This window comes from Vombatus ursinus, unplaced genomic scaffold (assembly GCF_900497805.2).
Source record: "Vombatus ursinus unplaced genomic scaffold, bare-nosed wombat genome assembly UNPS02014778.1, whole genome shotgun sequence".
Classification (NCBI taxonomy): domain Eukaryota; kingdom Metazoa; phylum Chordata; class Mammalia; order Diprotodontia; family Vombatidae; genus Vombatus; species Vombatus ursinus.
The window spans coordinates 56,817,758-56,827,554 of record NW_020954556.1 but is presented as its reverse complement, the minus strand read 5'-3'; positions in this window follow the sequence as shown (position 1 = coordinate 56,827,554).

The following is a 9,797-nucleotide window of genomic DNA, read 5'->3' as shown; positions in this document are numbered from 1 at the left end:
GGGGCGGGGCCGCCTCCTCCACGGGTTCGGGTTACCAGGGGAGTCCAGGCGGGCTGCGAGTCTGCCCAGCTAGCCGGGCTCCTCCCCAATCTCGCCTCTCTTCCCTTCCTTCCTTCCTCCCTCCCACCCCGTCCCTAGGGGGTCGCTCCCAGTGCACAGATCAGGCATAGAGACCAAGGCTAGTCTGGGCTCAGAGTCCTTCATTTATAAAGGCAGTTACTTTGGGACAAGCCCATTAGATGGAGTCAGTTTCGTGGAGTCACCTTTAAAAAATTTTTATACACACACACACACACACTCACACACACACACACACATATTTTAAAGGGGGTGGTGATCAGGAAAGGGAATTCCCCCTGTGTAAACCTCCTCTGCTGATGTAGTTAGATATCTAATCTGTGACTTAGTATTTCAGAGCTGTCCAGGGCACTGAGATGGTATATGACTACCCGGCACACAAGAAGCCTGTGTTTGAGGCAGGACGTGAACCCTGGTCTATTTAACCTGACTACAAACCCCGCTTCAATCCATTATGCCATGTTGTCTTATGTATTTCAATACTGAGTAATAACACAAACTTTTAGGGCAAACTGTAGCTCGGGGGACAAAATTTCCTCAATAGTTTTACTTCGATTCTTAAAAGGTTCATTGAGAGTTAGTGGTCAAATTACGTGTGGAACTCATTATATTCACATATTAATGATTAGCCCCCCCCTCCTTTATCTAAGGAAATGTCAATTTTTTTGCATGGTTACCTATTATTAATTGGATTTTTTGCAATATCTTGGTAGTCAAATAGATTTTTAGCAGAAAATATGCTTGAGCCAGCTTGCCATCTATAAGAACAAAAAGTATGGTAAATTACAACCAAGACAACATCATTTTTTTTACCACTTACTATGTGCCAGAATATAAAGAAAGGCAAAAATCAATCCTTGCTCTCAAGGAGCTCAGAGTCTAATGGAGAAAAAAACACACAAACAACCATGCACAAAAAAGATGCACGGACAGGATAAATGGAGAATGGTTTCAGAGGGACAGCATTAAGATTAAATAGGACTGGGAAAGCCTTTTTTGCAGAAGGTGAGACTTTAGCTGAGATTTGAAAAAAAGCCAGGGAAGCTGGGAAGTGTTGAGGAGGGAGAAAGTTCGAGGGCTAGTGAAAATGCTTTGAGTTGGGAGATGGTGTCATGTACTGAGAACAGAAAGAGGGTCAGTGTCACTGGATTCCATCGTGTGAGGAGGTAAGGTTTAAGAACACTGGAATTGTGATTTGATCCTGGAGGAAATAGGGAGCCACTGTAGTTTATTGAGTGGTAGTGGAGAAGACGTGATCAGATTTGCCCTTTAGGGAAGATCAATTTGACATCTGAGTGGAAGCTGGACCAGAGATGGGAGAGAATTGAGAAAGGGATACTAATCAGCAGGTTACTGCAACAGCTCATGCAGGAGGTGATGAGGGCTTGCCCACACCAGGGTTCTGGGAGTGTTAAAGGAGAGAAGGGGGCAAAGAGATATTATTAAGGTAGAAACAGCAGGACTTGACAACTGTTTGGAGAGGGGGAAGTAAGAGAGAAGAAGGAGTCAAGGATGATGCCTAGATTGTAAGCCTGGGTGCCTGGAGGATGGTGGTACCCTCCACAATAACAAGAAAATTAGGAAGCAAGAAGGGTTTTGGGGGTGGGGAAGACAATAGATTACATTTTGGACTTGTTGATTTTAAGCTGTCAATAGAATATCCAGTTTTTTGAGATATTTAATAGGCAGCTGGAGGCTATGACTATGACTCTAAGTTGAGAAAAAGGTTAGGCTGGACACATAGATGAGTCATCTGCAGTGATATGATAATTCAATGTTAGAATTTCTATTAAAATATTTGTGCCTGCTTTGAAACATCTATTCTCAATATATCTAACATTATTTGTATTTAGTAGGTCAAGGTGATGAATTGTGCTTATGTTTGCTTTTTCCTATTAAAAAACTTTTTGGATTTGCTAAAGTGATGCTAATTAGTACATATATCCTTTTTTTTTAAATAACATCATACATTATATTTGTATCTCAGGAATTGGAGTGTGAGATCTTTAGACACTTTCCCCTTGATGTATATGCTAGAGCTCCACTGGAAACTTCTAGAGACTCAATCAACAAACATTTATTAAGCTCTAAGTAGGTGCCGGGCACTATGCTAAGAGCAAAAGATACAAAGAACGGCAAAGACATGATCCTGCACTCAAGGATTTCACATTCTAATGGGGGGAAACATGCAAACCGCTCTGTGCATATGGCATACCTACAGGGAAATATGCATCTCACATGGAAAATCTCACACTGGGAGATGAAGAAACAATCTCCTTATTGCCAACTGAGCAGGAAGAGTCATTAGCTCAAAGGAACTTTAAAAGAGAGTAGCCTGTCCTGCGTTCTTCTCCTAAGTAGATGACCTACGTAAAGGAAGAACAGAGGAGCTATCTAATCTTTTTGGACAAATGGGGGGGGGAGTGGTGAACTCGCTCCATCCCAGCAGCATGGTAGCTGCTGGCACATGGCAGCAAAAGCACATATCTTGCCTGGATGAACCTAAGACTGGATCTCAGAACCTTATCTGCCTCCTTTGTTTTGTGATTTTTATTTTTTTTACCTGATTCCAGGTGACCTAGTAGGGATCCCAAGATGGATGTATCCAGGCAGTCTTGTGAGTCTGAAAGGTTGGGCCATTCTGGTCCTCAGTTGGTTCTGGCTGCACTGCAGGAAGTGTCCTATCTACATCCATTCCAGTGCTTCTTAGGGATGACCACCATCTGGAGGATGAGCCCAACTCCTGGCCTGGGTTGCCAGAAGACATGGACCTGGAGGGAATTATTTAGGACAGTGCAGAGCCAAGGTGAAATGTAAAATATCTACATAGCAATATTGCAAACTTAATCATATCTTGAGGTTTTAAGTATTAACCTCCTGGGAGTATAATCATAGTAATGCTATTACTATTTAAATTTTTCAGTCAATGCTTGTTTGTGGGTCATGTTTTAAATTTTTTTTTGTAGAGAAAATAAATAGTTGTCCTATACCTGATCTAAAATGTACATTGAATAGTGTTCTGCTCTCTCTTCCAACTTTGGGAAGACCCTAGACATACTCCAAAACCTAAGCATTAGTTTTTTTTTTTTTTTCTGAGCCTCCTGGGTGAAACTGTCAAGTGCCAGAGAATTAGAGAAAAAGAGCCTGATCCTTCTTTTCTCTTACAGCTGAACCTGGCCAGCATATGCGCATCTAGAGTTGAGAGGATATCCTTAGTGGAGATGGAGATCTATTAAAGGGAAAAGATAAGAACATTCTAGACCGCAGTAATGATTGTTCTGCATTATAAAGCCTCAGAAAATTGTGGATTGTCCAAGGTTTTTTATGATGGCATTACTGACGCACCATCAGCAATCTCAGACTTTGCATTATTTGAGGGGTTGCCAAATTTTGATCAATGATACATTTACAAGATGTATATTTTGGTCATGGCCTGTGGCTATGCAAATGAATAAATATAGAGGCCCCTGGTACCATGTTCTTAACCAGATGAGCTAATTTTACAGTTGATTTAAATTTTCATGAAGATAAATATCATTTCCTTGCTTTGCATTTCTTACCACTTAGGCAGCATACCTGCTTTTACTCTCTTTAATTTGTCTGTAATGTCAAAATTGACCTATAGGGAACAATTAATTTTTCCAACTAGGTTATGAGCTACTTGAGGGTGGAGCTGTATTACCCACAGCACCTACACTGCAGAGTGATGTATTTAATGCTTGGTGAAGGAAAGATTTTAAAATGTTGGATAAATCATTAATTTTTTTTAAAGTCTAGATTAACTACTGAGGAGTTGAGTCAATAGCATAACAATAAAATTTATTATTTTATTCTTGCCTAATTGAAAATTTTTTCTCAGACTATCCATGTTATATCCACATAAGTTATAAAAATTACTTTGAGATACTAAAATTTTTTCTACATAGCTCAGAGGTTAAAGGCAAATCAATTATCAACTTACCAACAAGACTGGAGAACCAAGGCATAGAAAAGGGATCAGTAAAGTCAACCAGCAGTGTCTTGCACATAGAAGAAGCTCAATAAATGAGGTTTAATTGAATTGAATTAATTTTGTCCAGAATGAAAAAAAAATGGAAAACAAGTTTTTTTTTTTAAAACTATACTGTTAATTTTCTTCCATAAAGCAAAAATGGAAACACCACATTAATACAGAAGTGTGTTGAGACAGAGAGGAAGCAATGGAAAAGATTAGGTATATAACATGCAGAAGGAAATGAGCACAGTAGCCGTGTGTTTAATAAACTGAAAGGTAAGAACCAAGTATTTTGCCAAGTGTGAACAGTTGTGAAAACTGGAAAGTAGTATGGCAGACATTAGGTTCAATTTGCCCTTATTAATAACATGTTGTTTCTTTCTGTCCCGTTTACCTTTTTATGTCTGTCTTAAGTCTTGTATTTGAAGATCAAATTTTCTGTTGAGCTCTGGTCTTTTTATCTGGAAGGTATGGAAGTCCCCTATTTTGTTGAATATCCATCTCCTTCCCTGAAAGATCATGCTCATTTTCACAGGGTAGTTGATCCTTGGTTGTAATCCAAGCTCCTTTGCCTTACGGAATATCATATTCCACACCCTACAGTCTTTTAATGTAGAAGCTGCAAGGTCCTGTGTGATCCTGACTGTGGTTCCATGATGTTTAAATTGTTTTTTTCTGGCTGCTTGCAGTATTTTCTCTTTGACTTGGTAATTTTGGAATTTGGCTACTATATTCCTTGGTGTTTTCAATTTGGGATCTCTTTCAGGAGGTGATCAGTGGATTCTTTCTATGGCTATTTTACCCTCTGGTTCTAGGACCTCAGGGCAGTTTTCCTTTATAATTTCCTGAAAGATATTGTTTACATTCCTACAAGGGAAGATGACATGTGTAACTCTTGAGAACTGTATTGTTATTAAGTCACATTAAAGGGGTACACATAAAGGGGGTGGGTATAAATTGACTTTGATGTAATGATGAAAAAAGTCTAATCAAGTGGGTTAAATGGATCCAAGTAAGTGAATTAATCTGATCTAACTAAGAAAACGTACTGAGAGAAAAGGAAAGGAGGAGGCAGACAAGGGTAAATTACATCACAGGAAAAGGCACAAAAACCTATTACAGCAGAGGGAAAGAAGGGAGGGAGATGAACATTGTTTGAACCTTACTCTCATCAGATTTGGTTCAAGAAGGGAATAACATAATCAGGTATAGAAATCTAACATGTCCTATAGGCAGTAGGAGGGAAAAGGGGAAAGAAAAGGAAGGGGGCTAATAGAGGGGAGGTGGGACTGAGGGAGGTGGTGGTCAAAAGCAAAACATTAGTGGGGAGTGAAAAGGAGAAAGGAGAAAGAAAAGCATAAACAAGGGAGAAAAAGGATGGAGAGAAAGACACAGATAGTAATAATAATTGTGAATGTGAAATATGAATGTAATGGGATACTATTGTGCTGTAAGAAATGATGAACAGGCAGACTTCAGATAAACCTGGAAAGACTTGTATAGTTTGATGCTGAGTGAAGTGAGCAGAACCAGGGGAATGTTATACACAGTAACAGTCACATTGAGTGATGACTGACTTTGATAGACTTAACTCCTCTCAGCAATACAAGGATCTAAGACATATACAAAAGCCTCATGATGGAAAATGCTATCTACATCCAAAGAAAGAACTGTGGAGTTTGAATGCAGATCAAAACATACTATTTGCTATTTTTTTCTTCTGTTGTGTTTTGTTTCTTCTTTCTGGTGGTTCCTCCTATTAGTTCTAATTCTTAGTTACAGCATCACTAATGTGAAAATATGTTTAATAGGAATGTATATGTATAGCCTATATTAGATTGCACGCCATTTTGGAGAGGAAGGTAGGGAGGGAGGGGGAGAAAAATTTAAAACTCGAAAGCTTATGGAAGTGATTGTTGATAAATTAAAATAAATTAATTTAAAAAATAAAATGCAAAAAAAAAAAGAAATTAGGTTCAGACAAAAATCCTACACTGTATACCTAGATAAGCTCCAAATGGAGCTCCGAATGCACATAAAGGGTGACATCATAAACAAATTAGAGGAGCAAGGAAGAAATTACCTTTCCAAAGAAAAAAAAAAGATAGAAAGGATCACAGAAGACAAAATGGACAATTTAGATTGTATAAAATTACAAAGCTTTGGCTCAAACAAAACCAATGTAGCTAAAAATAAGAAATGGATTCAAGTTTATAAGAATAAGACCTGTTCTCCAATTTATATGAACAAGCAGGTTTCTAAGGAAGAAATCTAAGCCATTGGGGGAAAAATGCTCCAAATCACTAATAATGAAATGCAAATGAAAGTAGTTCTGCTATTACTTAACATATATCAGATTCCCAAAGCTGATGAAAAAGAATATGACAAATTTTGGAGGGGATGTGGAAAAATATACACATTAATAAACTGTTAGTGCAGTTGTGAATTGGTATAGTCATTCTGGAAAGCAATTTGGAATTGTGCCCCTAAAGTTACTAAACTGTATACACCCTCTGATCCATCTATTCCTCTCAATTCCAAAGAGATCAAAGCAAGAGGAAAAGGATGATTGGCACAAAAATATTTATGGCAGCTCCTTTTGTGGTGGCAAGGAACTGGAAACTCTCGGGATGCTCATTAATTGGGAAATGACTGAACAAATTATGGCATTTGAATATAACAGAACAGCATTGGGTAGCTAGATGGTACAGTGGATAAGAACACTGGGCTTGGAATCATGAGTTCAAATCTAGCCTCAGACACTTCTCAGCTGTGTGACCCTGGGAAAGTCACTTAATCCTGCTTGCCTCTGTTTGCTCATCTGTCAAATTATAGCTGGAGAAGGAAATGGCAAACCATTCCAGTATCTCTCCCAAGAAACCCCCAAATGGGGTCATGAAGAGTCTGACACAACTGAAAAACAACTCAACAACAACAAAGACAAGCACCTTTTAAAGACTTAAGAACTCTAGTCACTGCAATGACCAATCACGATTCCAGAGGACTGAGGATGAAATGTGCTTTCCATCTCCTGATAGAGAGGTGATGGACCCAAGGTGTTGGAAGACATATTTTTCAAATGTGGCCAATGCGGCAATTTGTTTTGCTTTACTGTGCATATTTGTTACAAGGGTTTTGTTTTTCTTTTCTGGTTTCAATGAGGGAGGGAGGGAAACGGGAGGAAGAAAAAATTTTTTGTTCATTGAAAGAATTTAATAATTTTTTTTTTGAGAGATGAAGCATGGCCCACAGGGCTCTCTTATCTGTCTGACTGCTCAGTTTCATTTGCTGAATAGCCTCTTAACTGTGGGTGTATTGCAATCCTGTCCTAGACCCTTTTCTCTCTTAGTGATCTCATAAGTTCCCAGGGCTTCAATTTTCATTTCTATGTAGTTCAACTCTACAGCATCCTTTGCTCTTGAATCTCTTGCTCCATTGTCCATGCCTTGCAAACCCAACCCTGGATTATTCCCACCATCTTCCTTCTACCCCTCTCCTGCTGAACAGAGCTGAAGGAAGTCATCCAAACATGTTGACTGCATCCATTTAGATAAATCTATGTTATTTAATATCAGCTGGGCCCTCATTCCAATAATACAGTCCTTCTACCTTTCCCTAATTTATTCTCACCCAGTCATCGGAGCAGCTAGCTGTTTTTTTTTCTCTAGATCTGCCTATGGCACCCCCTTAGCTTAGAACGTGGGCTTCTCACTTGCTGTAAGAAGAGACAATTTGCCTCTTTTCTCTTTGCCCTTACCTCACAACTCCCTGACTCCATCCCTTATTTCCTCTTTTATTCCAATCTGATGATGTTGGACGTGGCTTTTCTCCTCACCAAGGAACCCCTCTCAATGTATCCTCAGTCCCATCCTCTCACATGTTCTTTAGCAGACTGTCTCCACCATGATCTTCCCTCCCTCCAATCTTCAATCCCTCTCTACCTACTGGTTTCTTCCCTGCTGCCTATAAAAAAACAGGTGTCTTCCCAAACCCCGAAAAACCCTCATTAAATCCTAAGAGCTAAGATTTACCTAGTACTTGAAGGTTTGCAAAGCATTTTGCATGTCACCTCACTTTGTTCTCCCAACAACCCAATGAGGTAAATGACACTATTATTCCCATTTACATGAAACACAGGAACCTAAGGCTGATGTTCAGTGACTTTCCCGTGGTTATACAGTTGCTAAGTGTCTGAGGGAGGATTTGAACTCAGGTCCTCCTAAGTCCAAGGTCAGCACTCCACATACCTGCTAGAGCTATTCTCCTACCTCTTTTTTCTTTCTCAGCCAAACTTGAAAAAGCTCTAGACTTGTTGCCTTTACTTCCTTTCCTTTTACTATTTTAAGCCCTCTGAAATTTTGCTTCCAGCCTCGGCACTCAATTTAAACTTTGCTCTTCAAAGTTACCTATGATTTCTTCTTAAAAATAAGTTTTTATCAATATCTTTTGTTTCTTAAATCATCAGTTATGTCCCTCTCCATCCCAGGAGCTATCCTATAGAACAAATGGTATTTTTTTGGAGAGGAAACCCCCCCAGCACATTAGAAAAATCTGAAAAACATGTGCAATGTGGAACACCTGGACATCTCCCACAACCAAGAAAGGGTGGGTGGGTTGGAGGTGTCCTCTCATATCTTTTCATTCTTGAGTCCTCTTGTCTGTATAATTTTGTTACATTTACTTCCGATTTGGGGATGTGTTCTTTCATTTACATTGTTTTAATTATTGGATATATTGTTTTCTTGGTTCTGCTTACTCCAAGCTGCATCAGTTCATGTGGATCTTTTCATGCTCCTCTGTATCACAATTTCTCAACAGCATAGTATTTCATTGGATTATGTTCCGCACTCAAATGTTCTGAGATTTGTTTAGCCATTCTCCAATTGGTAGGCATCTGCTTTGTTCCCAATTCTTAGCTATCACAAAAAGTGCTGCAATAAACATTTTGGACAAATGATTTCCCAATTGCCAAGTCTAATGGTCATTTCTCAATCACCCCTCTTCTGATGTTTTACAATGTTGACATCACCCTCTTCTCCAAGATACTTTCTCCTCCTTAGGCTTTTATGCATCTTCTGTCTAACACCTCCTTTTCAGTCTCCTTTGCTAGATCATCATCCATATTATGCTTCATAGTGGTGACTCTACCATAAGGCTCTGACCTGGAACCTTTTTGCTTGTCTGTTTTTTTCCCTTGGTGACATCAACTTTCCTGGGTTCAATTATTTCTACGTAGATGCCTCCAGATTGATACATCCAGCTTGAGTCTATCTCTTGAGCTCCAGTCCTGACATTTCCAACTGGATATCCTCTGTAGGGACCTCAAGATCAGTACATTCATTACCTTTAATAAGAATTCGTTACCTTTCACCTCAAGCCCTTCCTCCTGCCACGTTCCTCCTTTATTACTGAGGGCACGACTATCTTTTCTGTCACCTGGCTTGTCAATCTTAGCATCAATCATGAATTCTCATGCTCATTCATCCCACATATCTGAAGCAGCTAGGTGGAACAACAGAATGCTATATCTAGAGCCGGTAAGCCCAGAGTTCAAATCTGTCCTCAGACATTTACTTAGCCGTGTGATTCATCCTGTTTGCTTCAGTTTTCATACATGTAAAATGAGGATAATATTAGTACCTGCCTTCCAGGGTTGTGGTGAGGACCAAATGATAATGTTTGTAAAGTGCTTAACACAATGTCTGGTACATAGTTTGTTAGCTAT